This window comes from Choloepus didactylus, chromosome 4 (assembly GCF_015220235.1).
Source record: "Choloepus didactylus isolate mChoDid1 chromosome 4, mChoDid1.pri, whole genome shotgun sequence".
NCBI classification, from domain to species: domain Eukaryota; kingdom Metazoa; phylum Chordata; class Mammalia; order Pilosa; family Megalonychidae; genus Choloepus; species Choloepus didactylus.
In genome coordinates, this window is record NC_051310.1 from 110,733,078 (window position 1) to 110,755,883 (window position 22,806).

Below are 22,806 nucleotides of genomic sequence, written 5' to 3' on the forward strand. Positions count from 1 at the left end.
GCACCAGGCAATGCAGAAAGTGAATAGGAGGCTAAAAACAGGAGGTTTGGTTGATAGTGACATTTAGGGGTTCCCTGCAAGCAGTGATCTTCTATTCATGGTCTCCGTGAATACAGAACTTCCATACAGCTATTCCATGTCTCATTACTTTAATAAGAATAGATAATACAAGATTACCAAGAAATGGAAGAAAGCCTCTAACAACAAAGAGTGACCCAAATAAGCAGAAAATAGGATTTGGAGGAAGCAAGGACAATGCAGGGAGCAGAATAAAACTTAAAAGTAAAAGTCCCATCCATATGTAATATCCTCAGAAAAGTAAGGGAAGATATGGTGGACATATAAAATGAATACAATGCTGTAAAAAGGAAGAAAGGAAAAGACGGAGCTTTGGACAATCAAAAATATGGTAGCTAGAATGAAAATAATTTAAATAGAAGGTTTGGAAGATATGGTCTAGGAAATTCCTCCAAAAGTAGATAAAAAAAGATAGAGGCAGGAAATAAAAAAGACTTTTATTAAAATTAAGGCATCACTCCAAGAGGTCTAAAAGCCAATGAAGGCCCGTCAGTCGCTCCCGGAACGAGGAGCGAGTGGAAAGATGGTTTACATCTCGAATGGACAAGTGTTGGACAGCCGGAGTCAGTCCCCATGGAGATTATCTTTGATAACAGATTTCTTTTGGGGAATAGCTGAGTTTGTTGTCTTGTTTTTCAAAACCCTGCTTCAGCAAGATGTGAAGAAAAGAAGAGGCTATGGAAACTCCTCTGATTCCAGATATGATGATGGAAGAGGGCCACCAGGAAACCCTCCCCGAAGAATGGGTCGAATCAATCATCTGCGTGGACCTAGTCCTCCTCCAATGGCTGGTGGATGAGGAAGGTAAATGTCTGCTCTAAGAAGCAGACAACTGAACATGCACATTCATAGTGGAAGGAAACCATCAAGAAGCGGAGGGCAGACCTGCTGGATAAATAGATGAATGTGTATGTCTAAACAAGGATTGCTCTGTGTCCCCACAGATGAATGAGGTCGTGCTGGGAATTCCCTCTGCAGGGATCTGGCATGACTGACATGCAGTTCTATAAATGCACATGTTTGTCTCATCTTTTTTGTATAGTTTATTAAAGTATTAATATAGTTTTAATAAGTAAATATTTTTAGGTTGCAAAACTGACTCCTCATCTTTGTATAATTAAAACACACAAACTCTTCATCTGAAGAAAAGAAATAAAAGGCTATGTACTCAGTAAAAAAAAAAAAAAAAAAAAAAAAAAAAAAAAAGCCAATGAAAAGGAGTTTCAGAAAGAAAGAATAGAGAAGATAGAGTGGAGGAAATTATGAAAGAAATATTACCAAAAAAAACCATTCTCAGAACTGAAGGACATGAATGTCCCAAATGAAAGGGTCCACTGAGTGCCTAGCACAACTACGAGATATTAGGCCTTGCCAAGCACATCATGTTGACATTTCAAAACATTAGGAATAAAGAGAAGATCATAAAACTTCTAGAGGAGAAAAAATAGATTGCATCCAAAGAATTAAGACCCAAAAAGTTACTGGACTTCTAACAACTGGTATGCTTCAAAATCCTGAGAAAAAAATGATTTCCAATCTAGAATTTTACACCGAGCAAAACTATCCTTCAAGAGTGATGGTTGATTAAAGACATTTTCAGAAATACCAAATCTCAAAATTTTACCTCTCATGTACCCTTTCTCAGGAAACTACTGGAGGATGTGCTCTAGGAAAATGAGTAAATCAGAGAGGGAGACATGGGATCCAGGAAAAAAGGATTCAACACAGGAGAGAGATCAAGTAGTTTTCTAAGACAATGGAGAAAGGAAGTCATAGGGTAAGAGCTGAGCCTAGGCCAGGGAATATGCAGTCCACATTTGAGTGAAAGACTGGAGGATGCTAGGAGGAGCTCCAAGAAAAATGGCACTGATAGGCTATCTCTTTCACCACATAGACAATTGTCTGAAGGTCAAAGAAACCATGCAAATGGAAAAAAGAATGAGACAGTTATAAACTCCAGGAAAAAAAAAAAGCTTCATGAGAAAAACGTGTACATAGTATACTACTTGACTTGGCAGGGAACAGTATTTACCCACTCATAATAATGTAGTCATTAAATATTTATTTAACTGATAATTACAATATAACTTACAAGGATGACTTGGGGAGGTTAGAAACTACAGAGAGGGGAGCTGTTTAAGAACAGTAAATTCTTATCTATCATAATAGAAAATTAATGGACAATGTTTAAAGTTTACAAATTAAGAAATAGACATTTAAGCAATTATTTAGAACAGGTTTCGACAAACTGCTTTCCATAGGTGTGTTTTTTTCCTAATAAATTTTTATTATTTGTTTACTTATTCCCTATGGCTGCTTTCTAGCTACAACTACAGAGTTGTGTAGTTGCAAGACAGAGAATAAGGCCCACAAAGCTGAAATTATTACTATCTGGCCCTTTGCAGAAAAGGTTTGCAGACCCCTGATTTTGAAGCAGGCAAATACTTAAAAGAAGTAGCCAAAAGCGTTGAAAGTGGTTGCTTCCGGGCTATCTTTTGTTATAAGCCTCTGAATATTGCTTGACTTAGATAGAGATTTTATTAGAGAAGCTGTGGGTTTCCAGAAAAATCAGCAGAAAGTACAGAGTTCCCATATACCCCCCAAACATATACACAATTTTCCCAATTATTAACACTTTGCATTACTGTGGTAACTTTATTGCCATTGATGAAACAATATTAACATTATTATAATTATACTATTAACTATAGTCTATAATTTATATTAGGGTTCATGGTTTGTGTTGTACAGTTTTCTGGTTTTATAAAAATTTTTATTCTGGTTACATATATACAACCTAAAATTTCCCATTTTAAACATTTTCAAATACACAATTCAGTGGTGTTAGTTACATTCACAATATTTTGCTACCATCACCATCACCCATTACCAAAACTTTTGCACCAACCCAAGCAGAAACTTTGTGCCAATTAGGCATTAACTCCCCATTCCATACCCCAACCTCAGGCCCTTGTAACCTGAATTCTAGTCTCTAACTCTAGGAATTTGCTTATTCTAATGATTTCATACAAATGAGATCATATAATATTTATCCTTTTGTATCTGGCTTGTTTCATTCAATATGATGTCTTCAAGGTTCATCCATGCTGTTGTAAGTATCAGAAGTTCACTTCTTTTTATGACTGAATAATATTCCATTGTATGTATATACCATATTTTGTGTATCCAGTTCATTTGTTCATGGACACTTGAGTTGTTTCCATCTTTTGGCAATTGTGACTAATGCTGCTATGAACATCAGTATGAAAATATCTGTTTGAGTCCGTGCTCTCAATTCTTTTGGGTATATATCTACAAGTGGGATTGCCAGTCATATGGTAGTTCTATACTTAGCTTTCTGAGGAATTGCCAAACTGTTTTCCACAGTGGCTGCACTATTTCACATTACCACCAAGAATGCACAAGTGTTCCTGTTTCTCCACATCCTGTCTAACACTTGTTATTTTCCATTTTTTAAATAGTAGCAATTCTAGTGGGTATAAAATGATGTCCCCCTGTGGTTTTGATTTGCATTTCCCTAATGGCTAATGATGTTGAGCATCTTTTCATGTGCTTATTGGCCATTTGTAAACCCTCTTTGGAAAAATGTCTATTAGAGTCTTTTGCCCTCTTTTTAAATTGAGTTGTCTTTTTGTTGTTGAGTTACAGATTTCTTTATATATTCTGGATATTAAACTCTTATCAGATATGTGGTTTCCAAATATTTTTTCCCATTCTTTAGGTTGTCATTCTATTTTCATGATAAAGTCCTTTTATGCAAAAAGGATTTTAATTTTGATGAAGCCCCATATATCTATATGTTGCTCATGCTTTTGGTGTAAAGTCTAAGAAACCATTGTCTAATACAAGGTCCTTAAGATGTTTTCCTATGCTTTCCTCTAGGAGTTTTATAGTTTTGTTTCTTATATTTAGGTCTTTGACCTCTTTTGAGTTAATTTTTACATATGGTGTGAAGAAGGGGTCCACCTTCATTCTTTTGCATATGGCTATTCAGTTTTCTCAAAACCATTTGTTAAATTGGCCATGGATTGAGAGTTTATTTTTGAACTCCAGTACAGTCATCTATATGTCTGCCTTTGTGCTGGTACGGTGCTGTTTTGATTACTTTAGCTTTGTGATAAGTTTTGAAATTAGGAAGTATGAGACCTCCAACTTTATTCTTCTTTGTCAAAATGGTTTTAGCTATTTGGGGTCCCTTACCCTTCCATATAAATTTGATGATTGGCTTTTCCATTTCTTCAAAGAAAGCTGTTGGAATTTTGACTGGGATTGCACTGAATCTGTGTTTCGGTTTGCTAAAACTGCCAGAATGCAATATACTAGAAATGGGTTGGTTTTTACAAAGGGGGTTTATTAGCTTACAATTTTAGAGTGCTAAAGCCATGAAAAGTAGTCCAAATTAATGAATGAAAAGAAAGATACCTTCTCTGAAGAAAGGCTGCTAGCAACCAGGGTTCCTCTGTCAGATAGCAAGGCACATGGCTATCATCTGCTGGTCCTTCACTCCTGGGTTTCATTGCTTCCAGCAAATGACTCCAGTGGTGTTCTCTGTGAGCATCTATGGGTCCTCTGTTTGCATCTCCGGGGCATTTCTCTTTCTAAGCTCTCTACAATGTCTCTGCCTTTTATTCTCTCATAAAGGACTCAGTAAAGGATTAAGACCCACCTTGAATGGGCTGCGTCACATCTCAATTGAAACAACCTAATCAAAAAGTTCCACCCACAATAGGTCTGCACCCACAACAATGGATTAAAAGAACCTGGCCTTTTCTGGGGTACATAACAGCTCCAAACCAGCACAATCTGTAAATTGCTTTAGGTACTATTGACATCTTAATGATATTTAGTCTTCCAGTCCATGAACATGGACTGTCCTTTCATTTGTTTAGGTCTTCTTTGATTTCTTTTTCAGCAAGTTTTATAGTTTTTCATGTTCTGGTCCTTTACATCCTTGGTTAAATTTATTCCTAGATATTTGATTTTTTTTTGTTGCTATTGTAAGTGGAATTTTTAAATTGATTTCTTCTTCAGATTGTTCATTATTAGTGTGTAGAAACACTACTGATTTGTGTGTTGATCTTGAACTCTGCCACTTTTCTGAATTCGTTTATTAGCTCCAGTAGCCTTTTTGTGGATACAACTTGACTTTTTAAATTATGCACATTCCTATGTGATAAAAATAAGAAAATATGGTTTTTAAGGAGTTGTTCTGATGCCCCCGGAGGGACAGAGAGAGAGGTGCTGGGCTGACATCAGAGTTCATACCTCAGCCTTGCCCTGCTGTCTCCTGCTCTTTGTCAGCTGTCACCCCATCTAAATGGGGCCGAGTGAGTCAGATATTACTGGCCAGGGTCCTGCAGGAACTGGACACAGGACCACAGATACCAGAATTGGGAGCGACCACCTCTGGGCCAGCCTCCTGCCTCAAGCCGTCATTCAGTATTATCAATCTCATCAACGAGTGGCAATGGTTTAAGTATGAGCTACTGTTAGACTGCCTAGCTTCATGATCCAGGCTCTCTCTCTAAATAGCTCTACCCTCAGCAAGTTATTTTAATTTCTCCATGCCTCAGTTTCAATAAATGGGGCTAATAATGCCTCCGTAAATGAGAATGTAGTGAACTTAATTCAACTTATACATGTAAAAGCACTAAGGACAGTGACAGGTGCATTTAAAAGTCCAATGATAGTTAACTATTACTACTATAGTTACTATTACTATTACACATTCACAAATGACTCAAGTGAGACTCAGAGAAGCAAAATGGCATGCATAATTTCACACAGCAGATTGGAAGCAGAGCTAGGACCAGCAACTGTAACTCTTCTATCGCAGTGCAATACTTTTTCCTTATATCTCCCCAACTTGCTTATTACATATGCGTAAAGCATCTCTGGAAAGATAAACAAAAACGAAGAGTGGTTACTATGGGCAGGTGGAGCCTGGGAGGATGGAAGATGCAGGGGAAAGGAGACTTTATTTTCACTGCACTTTTAAACTTTCAAACCCTGTGACTGTACTATTAAACAAAAATAAGTAGATGGATTAATTAAATAAACGGAGTTAATAATGCCTTTCTCATGGTGGATTGCTAAAAGAACAAATGAGATAACAGAAGCAATAGTCTTTTTTACACTAATGTCATACCCAGATGTAAAGTGTTATTACTAGTAATCATGGTGCTTTTTAGTAAAAGCAAACTTTGCTCCAGGTTTGTGGAACAAACTGTTGGGAGGGGCTTAAATTTCAGGGTGTTCATTAGCCAAGGTCTCCTCTCTGGAAAAGAATAAGTTTCTTTGGCCATAGGTGAAGCCATCTTGGTGTGCAATGGAAATTTCCACCTTGGCACTTAGCAAATGAAAGCCCCCTCCTCCGCCAACTGGCTCTCCCAAACCCAGTGTTTGCATCCAGGTCCCCAGTTGGGCAACTGTTCTGGAAAACATGATTAAGGCTGTAAAAACGTGGTGGGGGGCAGGGGTATTGGGGATGACAGTGAGGGCCACAGTTTGTTTTTCAAGGGAGGGAACCAAGTCCCAGAAATAGCCGAGTCCGAGATGGCAGGCGGCTGGCAAAGAGCAGGAGGCGCCAGGGCAACGCTCCCAGGCCATGTTGACTTTGGACAGGCTGTCTGAGCACTGTAAACAATTGCAGAAATGATTTCCTACCCTGGCAAAAGCCTTGTTTGGACAAGGGGTCCCCCCCCTCCGCCCCTTCTTTAAAAGGCAGTTTTATCATTTGTTTGCAAAAACGCTCAATTCCCTTTTTCTTTTCTTGTTCTCTCTGTAGCTCTGGTCTCCCCCAGAGCCAGATGAAAAATCTTTGTTTCTTTAAAGTTAACCAACCCCCTACTCCTCTTTTTTTTAAAAACTGTTCCAGGTCTGTTGGACAAATACTCCCCCACAACAGGGCTTTCAAGGGGTCTGCTAAGGATTTTGATAGGCTGGAGGCTTTAGCCGAAGTGCCTTAATTTTTTTTTTTTTCTTGTTTATTACATTTTCAACTCCTAGCACAATAAAATCTGCACACAAGGGTTGGGAAATCAATAAAAATGCAACCCATAATGTCTTGGCCTGAACTAGCTAATGCTGCATCTAGACTCTGATGTAACAGGTTTGGTGTCACCCACCCTCCCAAAATGTCAGACTAGGAAATGAAACTGGTTTCTGTAGAGAAAACACAGGACAGAATCGAGAGCTCCATCGGGCGGCCGGCCAGGGTGGGGCTTCTGAGAAGCTGGGGGATGGGCCGCACCGTCTGAAAAGCAGCCAGAAGGCTGAGCAGTTCAGAAAGAAGGAAGACTCTGTTCTTGACCACCCAGGGACAGGGCAGGCACGGAGCAGATGAGGAGTGTGATATGCTAACCTACATACTTGCCTGCCTCCCAGCTCTAAACGGGAGAGGAAGAAAGAAGCAAGAAAGAGAAGGGAGAAGGGAATGGGAAGGGGTGGGAAAGAAAAACAGAAAGAAAAGAGAGACAGGCAAGGGGCACATGAGGAGAAGAGAGGACAGAGGCTGTATCATTTGTAGTCTCAGCTGGAAACAGAAGGCATCTTCAAACTGGATAATTGAGGAGAGTTTGATGAAGGGACTATTTATGAAATGTAGGCAAGGGTTTAGGGAAACCAAAAGGGATAGTGCTACACCCCAGAGCTAGCAAGAGCAGGGTGGGGGTGGGGGGCTGTTACTATCTGTATTAGACAGGGTTCTCCAGAGAAACAGGACCATCAGGATGGATATATATATATATATATATATATATAATAAATATTTAAAGATTTTTATAGGAATTGGCTCATGTGACCATGGGGATTGGCAAGTCCAAATTCTGTAGAGCAGGCCACAAGTTGGAAAGTCAATGAAGGTGACATTGAATTCCACAGGAGAAGCTGGCTGGCCAAAATAGAGAAATAATTCTTTCTGACTGCAGAAATGATCAGTTCTCACTTTAAGGCCTCCGACTGAGTGGATGAGAAGACTCCTCTCACTGTGGAAGGCTAACTCCTTTGTTGATTATAGATATAACCAGCCATAGATGCCATCAACTGCCTAATGTTTTAAATCGGTCTACAAAATAACTACAGTAAGAATCAGGCCAGTGCTTGCTTGACCAAACAACTGGACGACATAATCTAGCCAAGTTGACACATGAAATCAACATAGACACAAAGCATCCTCCTCTAAAGACATAATGAAGACTAATTCACAAAAGAAACAACATCCTTATCATTCATTATAGTATCAGGAATTATATCTCTGGCTGAAGACATGATAAAAACAACCAAAAGGTGAATATAAATTAAGCACTTACATAGGAGGAAATTAGGTTATAAATGACTGGTGGTAAGCATTAAATCTATTTAACATACAATTAAGCCTATTAAACACCAGTAATTCTGTTTACCAGGAAAAATATATATAATTGTTATGGTTATTGTGGAAAAAAAAACCAAAATGTTTTTAAAAATTGTTGTTGCTGATAACAGATTAGGGCAAAAAATCCCGCAAATTGTTAAAAAAGGATATGGGAGAGAATGGAAGAAAAAGGAGATTAAGTTCACCAATTTCCTTATTTTTCTTAAGAGGGAATAAATGAGATTGCTTCCCTTCTGAAGATGATAAATTGAGAAAATTGGTTAAACATATTATTTAAAATATAAAGGAAATCATCAGTGGAGCTTAAAGCAATCTGAATAGCTTCCACATTGCCAGAATCAACAAACAAAAACAAAGAAGCATAAAAGCAGAGAATACAAAATATGACAGAAGTAGACCAAACCTATCTTTTATGGGCATGAATGAAAGTAATATATACTTATTTTTGAAAGAAAATGATTTTTTGATAAATAAAGTTTAAAAAAAAAAGAAAGAAAATGATATGTTATCAACAAGAGATATACTTAAAACAAAAGAAGCCAGAATGTTTTAAATTAATAGAGGAGTAAACATATTGCAGACAAACACAAACACAAAAGGAAACAAGAGTTGTGTGAATAGTAACAGGGTGAATTCAAGCTAATAAGCATCCTAATAAACAATGGCATTGAAATACAGAAAGTAAAACTATAAAAATTATAAGGACTAATTTACAAAATAAATACTGTAATAAATGCAGAAATAAAATTACAATAGAATGCTTTAACTCACCTCTCTCAGATCTTCACAAATCAGATAGAAAAGAAATAAGTAATGATTATCAGGTTTTGAATAATATATTTAATAAGATTAATGAGAGATGATAGCTAGCTAATTAACTAGATAGGTACATAGATAGGCAGAACATCTATTTATGTATCCTAAATATAGAGATTATATCTTATTTTCAAGTTCCCACGAGACATTTACAAAATTTGATAGTACAATAGGCCATAAACAAAATCTCAAATAAATTACAAAAGTAGAAATATATTCAGCCATATTTTCTGACTATACTGCGCCAAAACTGACAACAAAGAATAAAAATAGAAAAAAAAAATAGAAAACAATCTCTTAATTGGTTTCTGAATAAAAAAAAAAAAGAGAATCAGAACAGTAATTGTAGAATATTTTGAAAAGAAAGATAACATAACATATAAAAACCTACAAGAAGAGGGATTTATGCTTCCATCAATGGTAGAGTAAGTAATTCAGACCAAACTTCCCACTGAGGACAATTAGAAAATCCAGACAAAGAATGAAAAGCACATGATTGGAGAACTGAAGAGCTTACAAAGCAAGGAAAAAATTATAGGATCAAAATTCAGGAGAAGGAAACCCAGAGAGGTAAACTTATATTTTAGTATTGCCTTCCCCAGTGGGAGTCAGATGAGTCCAGAAGAGGCAGCTGAGAGACTGAGAAGCTGAGCAGAGTATTTGACAGCTTTTGGGGTAACAGGTCAAAAACGAGTCTAAAACTAATGGCCTGATTAGCTTTCCCCATACTTTGGGTTGGGATCCTAAAGGTATACCCTATGAAGAAGGTTGAACCAGAAGTAGACTGGCTTTCAGAAAGACTGAAGTCCATGTTCAGAAAGACTGAAGTCCATGTTCCAATCATCTCCAGTAAATCTCAGATTGCTGGTGCTCCTAGCTGCCTATCAGAAGCAAGCCTAAATTCTCTTTGGAAGAACATAAGATCATTGTGGGCCTCATATTATATCTGAAATTTATAAAATGCAATATATTTTATATCATAAATAACCAAGCAGACAAGACTACATGAATAAAAACAGAGAGAGCCAATAGAAAACATAACGGACCTTAGGGACTCCAGATAATGGATTTATCAGGCATAAATTTTAAAATAACTATGCTTAATATATTTAAAAAGACAAAAAACATTGAGACCTTCTGCAGAAGGGAAACCACACAAAAGAACCAAATGGAAATTCTAGGTATGAAAAATACCATAATCAACAAATAAGAACTCTGTGTGTAAACCTAACAGCAGATTACAAAAAGCTAAAAAGAAAAATCAGTGTACTAAAAAATAGATCTGAAGAAAATATATAGAATGAAGCATGGGAGAGTCAAAAATAAATAAAATATAGAAATAAAGAGAACACTACCTTAAGGCCTAACATACGTGTTAACTGGAGTTCCATATTGTACAGGAACAATATTTGAAGAGATAGTAGCAGAAAATTTTCAAAAATTCATTAAAGACATCAAGTCAAAGATGCAAGAATTCCTATAATTCTCCAAGAAGGATTTTAAAAAGACATTACCTAGAAAAATCATAAACTCAAACACAAAGAAAATGTTAGAAAAGAAAAAAATATTTCTGTCAAAGGAGCAATAATTAGAATGACAGATAAAGACTCAACAAAACAATGAAAACCAAACCACAATGAAATAATATCATCAGAGTACTGAAAGCCTACACAGCAAAAACACCATTTGAGGATGAAGATGAAATAAAAACATTTTCAGACAAATAAAAACTCAGGGAATGCATCACTAGCAGATTTAGTTCAAAGGAAATACTGAAAGTGTACTTTAGGCAAATGCAAAAGACTCAGATGGAAGGACAGAGATGCAGGAAGGAATAAAGAGCAACAGAATAAGCAATGATATGGATAAATCTAATTGACTACTGACTGCCAAACACAACAATAATAATACTATCTTGTGAGGTTTGAAATATAGAGAGAATGAAAATAAATTTTTAAAAATCACATATAAGTTGGAAAGAGTGAAAACTGGAGTTAACATGCTCTAAATTTCTTGCATTATCTGAGAAGGTAAAAGTACCAAGTAATATTAGACTTTGATAAAGCACAGATTTATTTTTTAATCATTAGGGTAACCCCTAACAGAATAATAAAAGAGTACATAATTTTCAAGCAATGGAGAGCAGAAATAGAATGACTAAAAAAAAATCCCAAGATAGACATATAACCTAACAAAATAGAAGCAGACCCAAATGAATTTTGTCACCTAATCTAAAACAAAGGTAACACCACAGTATATTGGGGAAAGGAAGATCTTTCAATATATGGTGGTGGGTTAATTGGATGTCCATTTGAAAAAACTTCTTGACCCTGTTCTCACATTATATGGGAAAAATAAATGCCAACAGATATTTAAAAAAAAATTCACAGATCTAACAAAAAATGGAAACAATTGAGTTTTCAGAAGGAAACATAAGAGAACACCTTCACAAATTTGGAGTAGGCAAAGATTTCTTAAATAGGACAAAAAATGTGCTAACTGTATAGGTAAAATGATAAATTGGACTGTATTAAGAATAACAATATCTGCAACCACAAGGTGGAACAAGTTGCATTGACACAGGATGTGTTCATGTATTCAACATATATTAAGAACTCCTGCAAATCAATAACAGAATGACCAAAACACAATGGGAAAATGGGCAAAAGACAGAATAAGTACTTCACAATAAAGCATATCCAAATGGCCAATAAACACAAAAAGTTCCTCAACTTCAGCAGTCATGAAGGAAATACAAATTAAAACCACAATGAGATATTCTACACACCCTCATTCTGGACTACAATGAAAAAATGTTAGATAATAGCAAGGGTTGAGAAAGATGCAGAGCAAACAGAACTCTGAATAACTGTTGATGGGAGGGCAAACTGATTCACTGGAAAACTGTCAGCATCTAGTAAAACTTAACATAAGCCAAAAAATTGAAGAGAGGGGATCATTTCCTAACTCAATCCATGAGGCCAGCATTACTCTAATACCAAAGCCAGATACAGACATCACAAGAAAGGAAAATTACAATTTAATATGCATTGAACATAGATGCAAAAATCCTGAACAAAATATTAGCAAACTGAATACAAGGGCATATTAAAAGGATTATACACCATGACCAAGTGGTATTTATCCCAGGAATGTAGTGGTTCAACAAAAGAAAATCAAGCAATGTAATATACCACATTAATAGAGTGAAGGGGAAAAAAACACATATGATCATCTCAATTGACACAGAAAAGGCAGTTTAAAATATTCAACATCTTTTCATGATAAAAACATTCAGAAAACTAAACTAGGAATAGAAGGAAACCTCCTCAACATACTATAGGGTATTTATGAAAAACATACAGCTAACATCATACTAAATAGTGAAAAACTGTAAGTTTTGCTTCTGAAATAAGTAACAAGACAAGGATGCCTGCTTTCACCACTGCTATTCAACAGTGTACCAGAAGTTCTAGTCAGCAATTTGGCAAGAAAAAAAATAAAAGGCATCCAAATTGGAAAGGAAGGTGTCAAACTATTTCTATTTGCAGATGGCATGATCCTATATATAGAAAATCCCAAAGAATCCAGAAGGAAACTAGTAGATTTAATAAATGATTCAGCAAAATTGCAGGGTACAAGATCAAAACACAAAAATCAGTTGTCTTATACACCAGTGTTCTGGTTTGCTAATGCTGCCATTATACAAACTACCAGAAATGGATTGGCTTTTATAAAGGGGTTTTATTTGGTTACAAAGTTATAGTCCTAAGGCCATAAAAGTGTCCAAATAAAGGCATCAACAGTAGGGTACCTTCACTGAAGAAGGGCCAATAGTGTCTGTGACACCTCTCTTGTCTAGGAAGGCACGTGGCTAGCATCTTCTTCCTTTGCTCCCAGGTTGTGTTTCAAAATGGTGTTCTCCAAAACCTTGAGGTGTTTTGTTCTCTTTAGCATCTCTGGAACAAACACTGGGCTATCATCTCCCAAGTGTCAGCAAAAGTCTGCTTTCAATGGCTGTCTCCAAAATGTCTCTCTTAGCTGGTCTCCAAAATGTCAGTCTCAGCTGCTCTGAGGTGTTTCTGTTTGTGAACTCTTTTATAGGACTGCAGTGATTAAATCAAGACCCACCCTGAATGGGCAGAGTCCATACTTCCATGGGAATTCTCCAATCAAATGTTTCACTCACAGTTGATTGAGTCACATCTCCATGGAAACACTCATAGGATTCCAACCTGGTCAGCACTAATACATTTGCCCCCACAAGACTGCATCAAAGAACATGCATTTTGGGGGACATAATACATCCATGTGTTCAGGGCACAACCAGCAATGAACAATCCAAAAAGGAAATCAAGCAAACACTTCCATTTATAACAGTATCTAAAAGAAAAATATATCTAGGAATAAACTTAACCAAGGATGTAAAGATTTGTACACTGAAGACTATAAGCCATTACTGAAAGAAACTGAAAAGTACCTAAATAAATGGAAAGATATACCATGTTCATGGATTGGAGGCCTTAAGATTGTTAATATTAATATTAATATTAATATTAATATTAATATTGTTAAGATGTCAATACTACTCAAAGTAATTTACAGATTCAGTGAATCCTGATCGAAATCCTAGCAGTCTTCTTTGCAGAAATGGAAGGCAATCCCCAAATTCACAAGGAATGGTAAGGGTAGCCAAAACATTATTGAAAAATAAAAAGAACATAGTAGGACTCACACTTCCCAATTTCAAAACTTATTATAAAACAACAGTAATCAAAACTGTGGAGTAAGAATCCTCTTTGCTAATTATCCTTCCTTTTCTCTCCAAAACCCCTATTCTCTTCAAGTTCATGTCCTTAGACTATCGCACCTGCTATTCTTCTTACTGAAGTCCATCAGCCTCCTGGCTACTCTCCCTCATTCATCAAAGACTTCAGAGCCTGGTTCTCAGCCTTTCTCTCCACCATTAATATGTCACCATTGTTTTTACTTCAACATCCTGAAACACTCAAGTTCTGTATTAGTTATCTATCATATAACAAATTACCCCAAAACTTAAAGCAATAAGCATTTATAGTCTCACACAGTTCATCAGCAGCAGTACCATCACTACATTTAAAACCAGTTTTTAGTATCCTACTCTTTAACCAACATCCCTATCTTTCCAGCTCCCTTGCTCTAGTACTCTGACTCCAATAATTATTCAACCCAATGACACTCCCCAACATTTTCACTGTCCATCACTTCATTCACCTCCTTGCTTTCTTCATCGCCCTTTTAGATTCCACAGTCCATTACTATAACCACCCCTCTCCCTCTCTCCCTCATCATATTGTCCTCAAAAATGGTAAAAGCCAATTCCCTGTTCTTCACCCTTGTACCTGAGCAGCTAGATGTGGCTGGGGGGAACCCAACTGTGCTCACTAATTTCCCTTAAAATTTATGACCAGAAACTTCAAATGGACTGGGCTATGAGCACTGTTCCTCATAAATTCATATTCCCCACTTTCAGAGATAACTATTTCATATCTTCTCATCCTTTAGTAAAAATCCCATACTCGGGGACTCGGGCAAGATGGCGGCATAGAGAGGAGTGGAAGCTAAGTAGTCCCCCTGGAACAACTACAAAAAAACAGAAACAACTAGTAAATAATCCAGAATAACTGTGGGGGGACAAACGAGACTATCCACTCATCATACACCAACCTGAATTGGGAGGAATGCCTGAGAACACAGCATAAAATCTGTAAGTAAAACCTGCGGAACCAAGTCGTGAAATCCCCTCCCCCATAGCCCGAGCTGCAAAGCCTCATGGTGCCGGAGAGAAGCTCTCTCCCAGCAAGCGAATACAGCTCAGCTGAGCTCCAACTGGGGTTTTAAGTAGCGAGTGTGAGCTGCTCACTACAGGTACAAATCCCCAAAAAACACACAGAGGCTTTGGGTGACGACTGACCTGGGAGAGCCGGAGGGTCACCTTGGACTGGGTCTGAAGGGGACTATCTGTTTCTTTTTTGGCTCAGTGGAGAAAGCCCCAGTCGTTTTCAGTTTCCAGGGCTGTGACTCTGGGAAGGGTAGAGACAGCACAAGCAGAGAGTGAGACCATTGAAATGCTAATGACCTCCACCTGAGGGGTCTGTCTTCTCTAGGAGGAAAGGGGTAGGGCCCTTTCCATTCAGAACCAGACCCCAGAGCCTGGGGGAACATGGCCACACCTCCTCACACCAGTCAAGAATTATAGGCTAACAGGCGTCACCTGCTGGGCAGAAAAGCACAGTGACCCGAGGCATCAAAGGGTGGAGCAATTTTCTAAGACACACCCTCAGGGAAACCAGATACTGAATATTTCTTCCCTCTGGGACCTGAGCCTGTTCTGGTCTGGGAAAACCTGATTTGGATAACCAAGGAAACCATGCCTAGACAACAGAAAATTACAACCTACACTAAGAAAAACAAAGTTATGGCCCAGTCAAAGGAACAAACGTACACTTCAACTGAGATACACGAATTTAAACAACTAATGCTAAATCAATTCAAAAAGTTTAGAGAAGATATTGCAAAAGAGATAGAGGCTGTAAAGGAAGCACTGGACATGTATACGGCAGAAATCAAAAGTTCAAAAAACCTACTAGTAGAATCTATGGAAATGAAAGGCACAACACAAGAGATGAAAGATACAATGGAAACATACAACAGCAGATCTCAAGAGGCAGAAGAAAACACTCAGGAACTGGAGAACAAAACACCTGAAAACCTACATGCAAAGGAGCAGATGGAGAAAAGAATGAAAAAATATGAGCAACGTCTCCGGGAACTCAAGGATGAAACAAAGTACAATAATGTACGTATCATTGGTATCCCAGAAGGAGAAGAGAAGGGAAAGGGGGCAGAAGCAATAACAGAGGAAATAATTAATGAAAATTTCCCATCTCTTATGAAAGATATAAAATTACAGATCCAAGAAGCGCAGCATACTCCAAACAGAAGAGATCTGAATAGGCCTACGCCAAGACACTTAATAATCAGATTATCAAATGTCAAAGACAAAGAGAGAATCCTGAAAGCAGCAAGAGAAAAGCAATCCATTACATACAAAGGAAGCTTAATAAGACTATGTGCAGATCTCTCAGCAGAAACCATGGAGGCAAGAAGGAAGTGGTGTGATATATTTAAGATACTGAAAGAGAAAAACTGCCAACCAAGAATCCTGTATCCAGCAAAGCTGTCCTTCAAATATGAGGGAGAGCTCAAAATATTTTCTGACAAACAGACAATGAGAGACTTTGTGAACAAGACACCTGCCCTACAGGAAATACTAAAGGGAGTACTACAGGGCGATAGAAGACAGGAGTGCGTGGTTTGGAACACAATTTTGGGAGATGGTAGCACAACAATATAAGTACACTGAACAAAGGTAACTACGAGTACGGTTGAGAGAGGAAGGTGGGGAGCATGTGAGACACCACAAGAAAGGAGGAAAGATAATGACTGGGACTGTGTAACTTGGTGAAATCTAGAGTATTCAACAATTGCGATAAAATGTACAAATATGTTCTTTTACGAGGGAGAACAAGCAAATGTCAACCTTGCAAGGTGTTAAAAATGCGGAGGCATTGGGGGAGGGATGCAAACAGCATAAACTAGAGACTATAACTAATAGAATCATTGTATTATGCTTCCTTTAATGTAACAAAGGTGATATACCAAGGTGAATGCAGATAAGAGGGGGGAATAGGGGAGGCATGTTAGACACTTGACATTGGTGGTATTGTCTGATTCTTTATTCTACTTTGATTTAAGGTTATTTTTCCTTTTGCTGCTTCCTAGCTGTCATTTTTTTTTCCTCTTTCTTTTGCCTCTCTACCTTCTTTGACTCTCCCTCCTGCCTTGTTGAAGAAATGTAGATGCTCTTATATAGATAGTGGTGAAGGTGGTGAATACATAAATGTATGACCATGCAGAAAACCATCGATTATTTACTTGGGATGGAATGTATGGTGAGTGAACAAAACCATGTTAAAAAAAATGGGTTGATGACAAAACCTCGAGGGCAATATACTGAGTGAAATAAGCCAGACACATTAGGACAATTATTGCAAGGTCTCACTGATAGGAACTAATTATAATATGTAAACTCATAGACATGAAATATAAGGTACCAAGATATAGGACAAGGCTTAAGAATGGGGAGTGGTTGCTTAGTATGAGCAGAATGTTCAATTAGGATGAACTTAAATGTTTGGAAATGAACAGGGTTGTTGGTAGCAAGATGTAAGAATAACCAACAGCGCCGAATGGTGTGTGAATGAGGTGGAAAGGGGAAGTTCAGAGTCATATATGTCACCAGAAGGAAAGTTGGAGATCAAAAGATGGGAATGTATAAAACTGAATCCTATGGTGGGCAATGTCCATGATCAACTGTACAAATACTAGAAATCACTTCCATGAACCAGAACAAATGTATGACAATACAATTAGAAGTTAATAATAGAGGGGCATATAGGGAAGAACTATATACTTTTTACAAACTATATACTACAGTTAGTAGTATTTCAACATTTTTTCATAAACAGTAACAAATGTACTGTATCAATACTACGAGTCAACAATTGAGGGGGGTTGGTTAGGGATAGGGGAGGATTAGAGTTTCCTTTTCTTTTTTTCTTTTTTCATCTTTCACTTTATTTCTTGTCTGGAGTAATGAAAAGTTTCTAAAAATTGAACAAATTAAGTGTGATGGATGCACAGCTGTATGAGGGTACCCAGGGGCAAGTGATTGTACACTTTGGATCTTTGGATAATTGTATGGTATCTGAACAATCTCAATAAAAATGAAAAAAAAAAAAATCCCATACTCATCCCCCCCTCCAGTCTCAGCTTCTCAGCTGACAACCGAATTAATTTCCTTGAGATAACAGAAGCAATCATAGAGTACTACATCATCTGCCCACCACCAAATGAAACAGCCTACCTGCATCTGCACCCACAAATTCAGCCTTTTGTCATGTTCTAAAGGATGGAGCTTCTCATCGCATGTGTACTGGATCCCATTCTCTTTCTCAGAAAATTGGATAAGTAGCTTAATGACATCAGCTCATCTTTGATGACTGAATTGAGGAGAGATACAAAGCCAGGGAGGGCAGCCATGTTACACATGTATACACCAAAGCAAAGTCAGTCAGCCAAATGAGAAAGGATAGAGCAAGCAGGCAGGGAAAAGCAGACAGTGAGTCTGGGAGAGAAAAGAAAGTTACCTGGGGTTCTGGTTCTCTGTGCTGCTTCTGGTTCTTTGTGAATCCTGACTGGCCAGTAACTCCAGAAGATATCCATGATTCCTCATAACAAAGTCCCCATCATGTAAACTACCTTGAGTGGATTTTTTTTTTTCTTTTTTCAACTACAGGAGTGTGTTTATATATTCTATTTGGACATAGAAAGATGTCTGGGAGGATGTTCCCCAAAAATCAATAAATTTCTTCAGTCAGTAGGATTTCAGGGGAAGTTTAATTGTTTCTTCTTTATACTTTTCTGAATTGTTTGAATCATTTAAAATGAGCCTGTATCAGTTTCCTTCCTCTCCCTACCCCACCCCTATCTAATCCATCAAAATTTCCTGTCAGCTCCACCTCTGAAATATAATTCAAATCCATCCAGCTCTCTCTACATCCACTGTCATCATTCCAGCCAAATCTCCATTCTCTCTCTCTTGCCTGGACTACTGCAGGAGTCTCCTAAAGGGTCCCCCTGTCCTTCCCTTGCAAATCTCCACTTCCTCCTCCACAGAGCAGGCTGCAGGACCTTTTTACCAAGTCAATCCAGGCATGCAACCTCCTTGCTCAAAACCTTTCAAAGGCTTTCCCTTTATACGTAGAATAAACCTGAGCCTCACTATGGTGGTTTGGAAGTGTATGTACCCCAGAAAATCATGTTCTTAAAGCTAATCCATTCCTGAGGATAGTAATGTCAGGATAGGTGACAACAGTAACCTATTGTAAATAGTACGTTTCGATAAGGTTACTTCAGGTTACTTCGGTTAAGGCATGGCCCAGGGAAGGTCTTAATCCTCTTACTGGGATCCTTTATAAGAGAATGCAATTCAGACAAACAAAGAGAAACCCATGGAAGCCGAAGCTGAAAGCAAAGAAACCTGGAAGAGGAGAGAGTCATGTGCCTTCCCACGTGGCAGAGGAGACAAGGATCACTGTCAGCTGGCTTTGGGAAGAAAGCAAAGCCTTGATTTGGACATTCTCACAGCCTCAAACTGTAAGCTAATCAATTCCCACTGCTAAAAGCCAACTCATTTCATGTTATCTGCTTTCAGCAGCCTAGAACACTAAAACATTTGGTCTCTTCATCTGTAAAATAAGTTGTTTGCAGAGTCAGATACAATACTGTGCAAACAGTCCAGCAGGAAGCCTGGTGCATAGTAGGTGCGCAGGAAGTGGGAGTTCTAATCCTTGCCTCCCCAAGCTGCCTGGCCTCTTTCAAGAAGCTGTTAGGTTGGAAATTTCTTAGAAACAGGACAACCTCTACAACTTCATCTCTAGCCACTTTCCCCTTGCTCTTGTGTGCCCATCACACTGGCCTTTAGACAGTGTTTAGAACACACTAAAGACCACTTCTCCTTCTGGCTTTTGCTCATTCTTGCTGCGGGAATATTCCACAGAACTCATCTCTTCGCTCTGCAATTCTGTGCTTCCAAGTGTCTCCTCAAAGGCACCTTCCCTGACTACCCTAGGGTGGCAGCCAAACAACAACTCCCTATATTTCCTTTGTAGCTTGTGTCACAACCTGTCATTTGACATGTTTGTCATTTGACATTTGCTTGCTGTCTCTCCACCGTTGCTCCACGTTGGTTTTATTTGCCACTTTATTCACCCAGTGTTAGGGCTGTGCTTGGAATATAAAAGGCTTAATAGGTGTTCATAAAATGAATTTTAACATAAAGCCTTCCCTGGTATGCCCAGCTGGAAGCCCTCACTGGGTGCCCTGAATTCTCACAGTTCTGCATCTCCCCTTCATTAGGATCCATTTTCCTTAGTATTTTGTATAGGAATTAGGTGTACAGAGAGGCAGTGTAGTGGTTGGAACCAATCCCCTGTGGTCAAATCCCAGCCTTGCTATTCTTCAGTTCCAGAACAGAACAGAACAGATCTAAAGATCTATATTTATAATATAGAAAGACTCCACTACATAATTGGGGAAAGCAGCTAGACCACAGTAAAATCTCATGATCTCTTTCATGTTAATAAATGTCTTTGTGTGTTTTTGAGCAAAGAAAAGTAGGACATAACCGAAATTAATTGCAGTTGTCTCTTAGTGGTAGGATTAATGGAGATCCTTCTCCTAGTTCTACTTGTCCTTGTTTTCTATTTGTCCTTATTTTCTTATCAGTGGCATGTATCAATTGCTTATAAAGTAGCCACTTCGGGCAGTGGGGGCTGGCCCGGGCCAGGTGCAGCATTACCAAGCGCTGGTGCGCACCAGGAGGCAGGGTCGCTCAGTGCCCGCCGCGACGAACCTGTCCTCCGCAGCTCCTTGGCCGACCCCACCCCCTAGCCTTTACAATTTTGTGCCCAGGAGGTTAGGAAACAGAAAAGAGAATTCCGCCGGTGCAGTTGTATCCGCACATCCGGTCGCGGAGGCCGCGTTGCGGGCGGGACCGGGTGGCGACCCCGCGAGGGCCGGGTCCAGAGCGCCGAGCTGCAGACGCCTCGCGCAGCTGTGAGGGGCGCGGCTGCCGCGCCCGCGCTGCCTCGAGTTTGCTGGAATGTTCCCGCGGCAGAAGTGTACTTTGTACCGGGGAAGGGGGAGGGTGGAGAGGAGGCAGGGCTCCAGGGCGCCCAGGGACCTGGAAGGCAGCCAGCTTTCCGTTCTCAGGGCGCCTTCGGGCGGAGGGCGGGGGTTGTCTAGTTCCCAAGCTGGTCAGCCGCGAGGTACCGCGATGAACCTCTGGATTCCAGTGCCAGCCCTCCCACCGACAAGCTGCACGCCCCTGGGTGGCGTCTCACGACTCCTCTGGGCTTCAGTCTCTTCATCTGCCAAATGGGAATGAGAATGATAATTGCACATAGTTATTGCCAGGCAGGTGCGCTACAAGTTGCTCATTTCTCACAATTTTTTGATATAGGTGCTGTTAATACAATAGCATAATTATGCTACTAGTAGAATAATACTCCTTCACTGGGGCCCTTTGGGCAGCACAGCTGCTCCCGCTACAGTGTCTATCCCCATTCCAAGTAGTGAAATGTCCACTTTTATTATTTTCACTTTAAATATGAGGAAAGAGAAGCTCAGGGAGGCCAAGTAACTTGCCCAAGGTTGCACAGCTCTTAAGTGGCCATCCAGGATTCAAGCGCAGTCAGTCTGGTCCCAAACCTCCACTCAGTCTTTACAGATACTGCTGCCAGTCTGTGGAAGCCCTTGAAGTGTTTATTTGGACATATTGCAATCCATACAATAACTTTGAAAGAAATATTGCTAGTGATAATTATTAACACCAAGTAATGAATGTTATCACTAACTGAGGGCTTCCCAGATGGTGGACAAAACACCCATTTTGGGATGAAAGAATCCAGGCATTGGGAGATCACTCCGTTCTAGGTAAGAATGGCTTAGCTATTACCCCCTCACACAGTATTTTACTGGGAGGTGAGCTAGACACCCTTCCAGAATCTGATAACAGGGGCCAGCCTGTACACCATTCCTTCTTTCTCCAAACACTCTTTCCTTCTCCAAACATCATCAGAGCCAACTTTGCATGGTAATCTGAGGCACTTTCAAGCCGCGAGGGTGTAATGAGTCTCAGATGCTATCTGACACCAGCTGGGGCGCTGCTCCTTTCTCCCAGGCCTGCTGCTTCCACCCAGAACCTGCGCAGAGGGCGGAGGGGAGGTTAGCTGCCCAAAGGTGTGGACCAAGGCGTGCTCTGGGACAAGCTTCTCTGTCCCATTATCGCTCTGTTCCCTTCCCCTTCCCTCCATGGCACCGACTGAAAAGTTTTTACTGCACTCCCTTCCCCTCTTCCCCTTTGGCTTAAAAGACTGCTTTCTTTTAGAAATGCAAATGTTGCGATTGCTTCTAGGCGATTCCTCCCCCCTCCACCTACCCCCCAACCCACCTTCTGGGAAAGTAAAAGACACTGTCACTCTTTGAGCTGGCATTAAATGTTTGACAAGTAGCCACATACTGCTATTGCTGTCGTGGGCATGCAGTAGGTACCAAATAAATGCTTTGCACATGCATTCCCTTTACCTGGAATGCTCTTCCTCCTTCACCCACTTTTGACTTTACTCAAGTCACCTTCTTTGGGAGGCCTCCCCTGACCACCCTCCTACTAGTCCCAATTCCTTTTCCCAGTTTTATTCTTTCCATAGCATGCATCATTGTCATATATTATTTTCCTTTACTTTATTTGTTGTCTGCCTCACCCCAGTAGAATGTAACCTCCATGAGGGTAGGGCTTTCTCCCTGCTTTCTTCACCACTGTAACCCCCAGGGACAGGAACTGGGAGGAAGGA

General features: G+C 39.3%; 1 pseudogene; it reads left to right on the plus strand.

The window, feature by feature from the left end:
• The first annotated feature begins 567 nt into the window (after positions 1-567).
• Positions 568-1,173, plus strand: LOC119533322 (annotated as a pseudogene).
• The last annotated feature ends 21,633 nt before the right edge of the window (positions 1,174-22,806 follow it).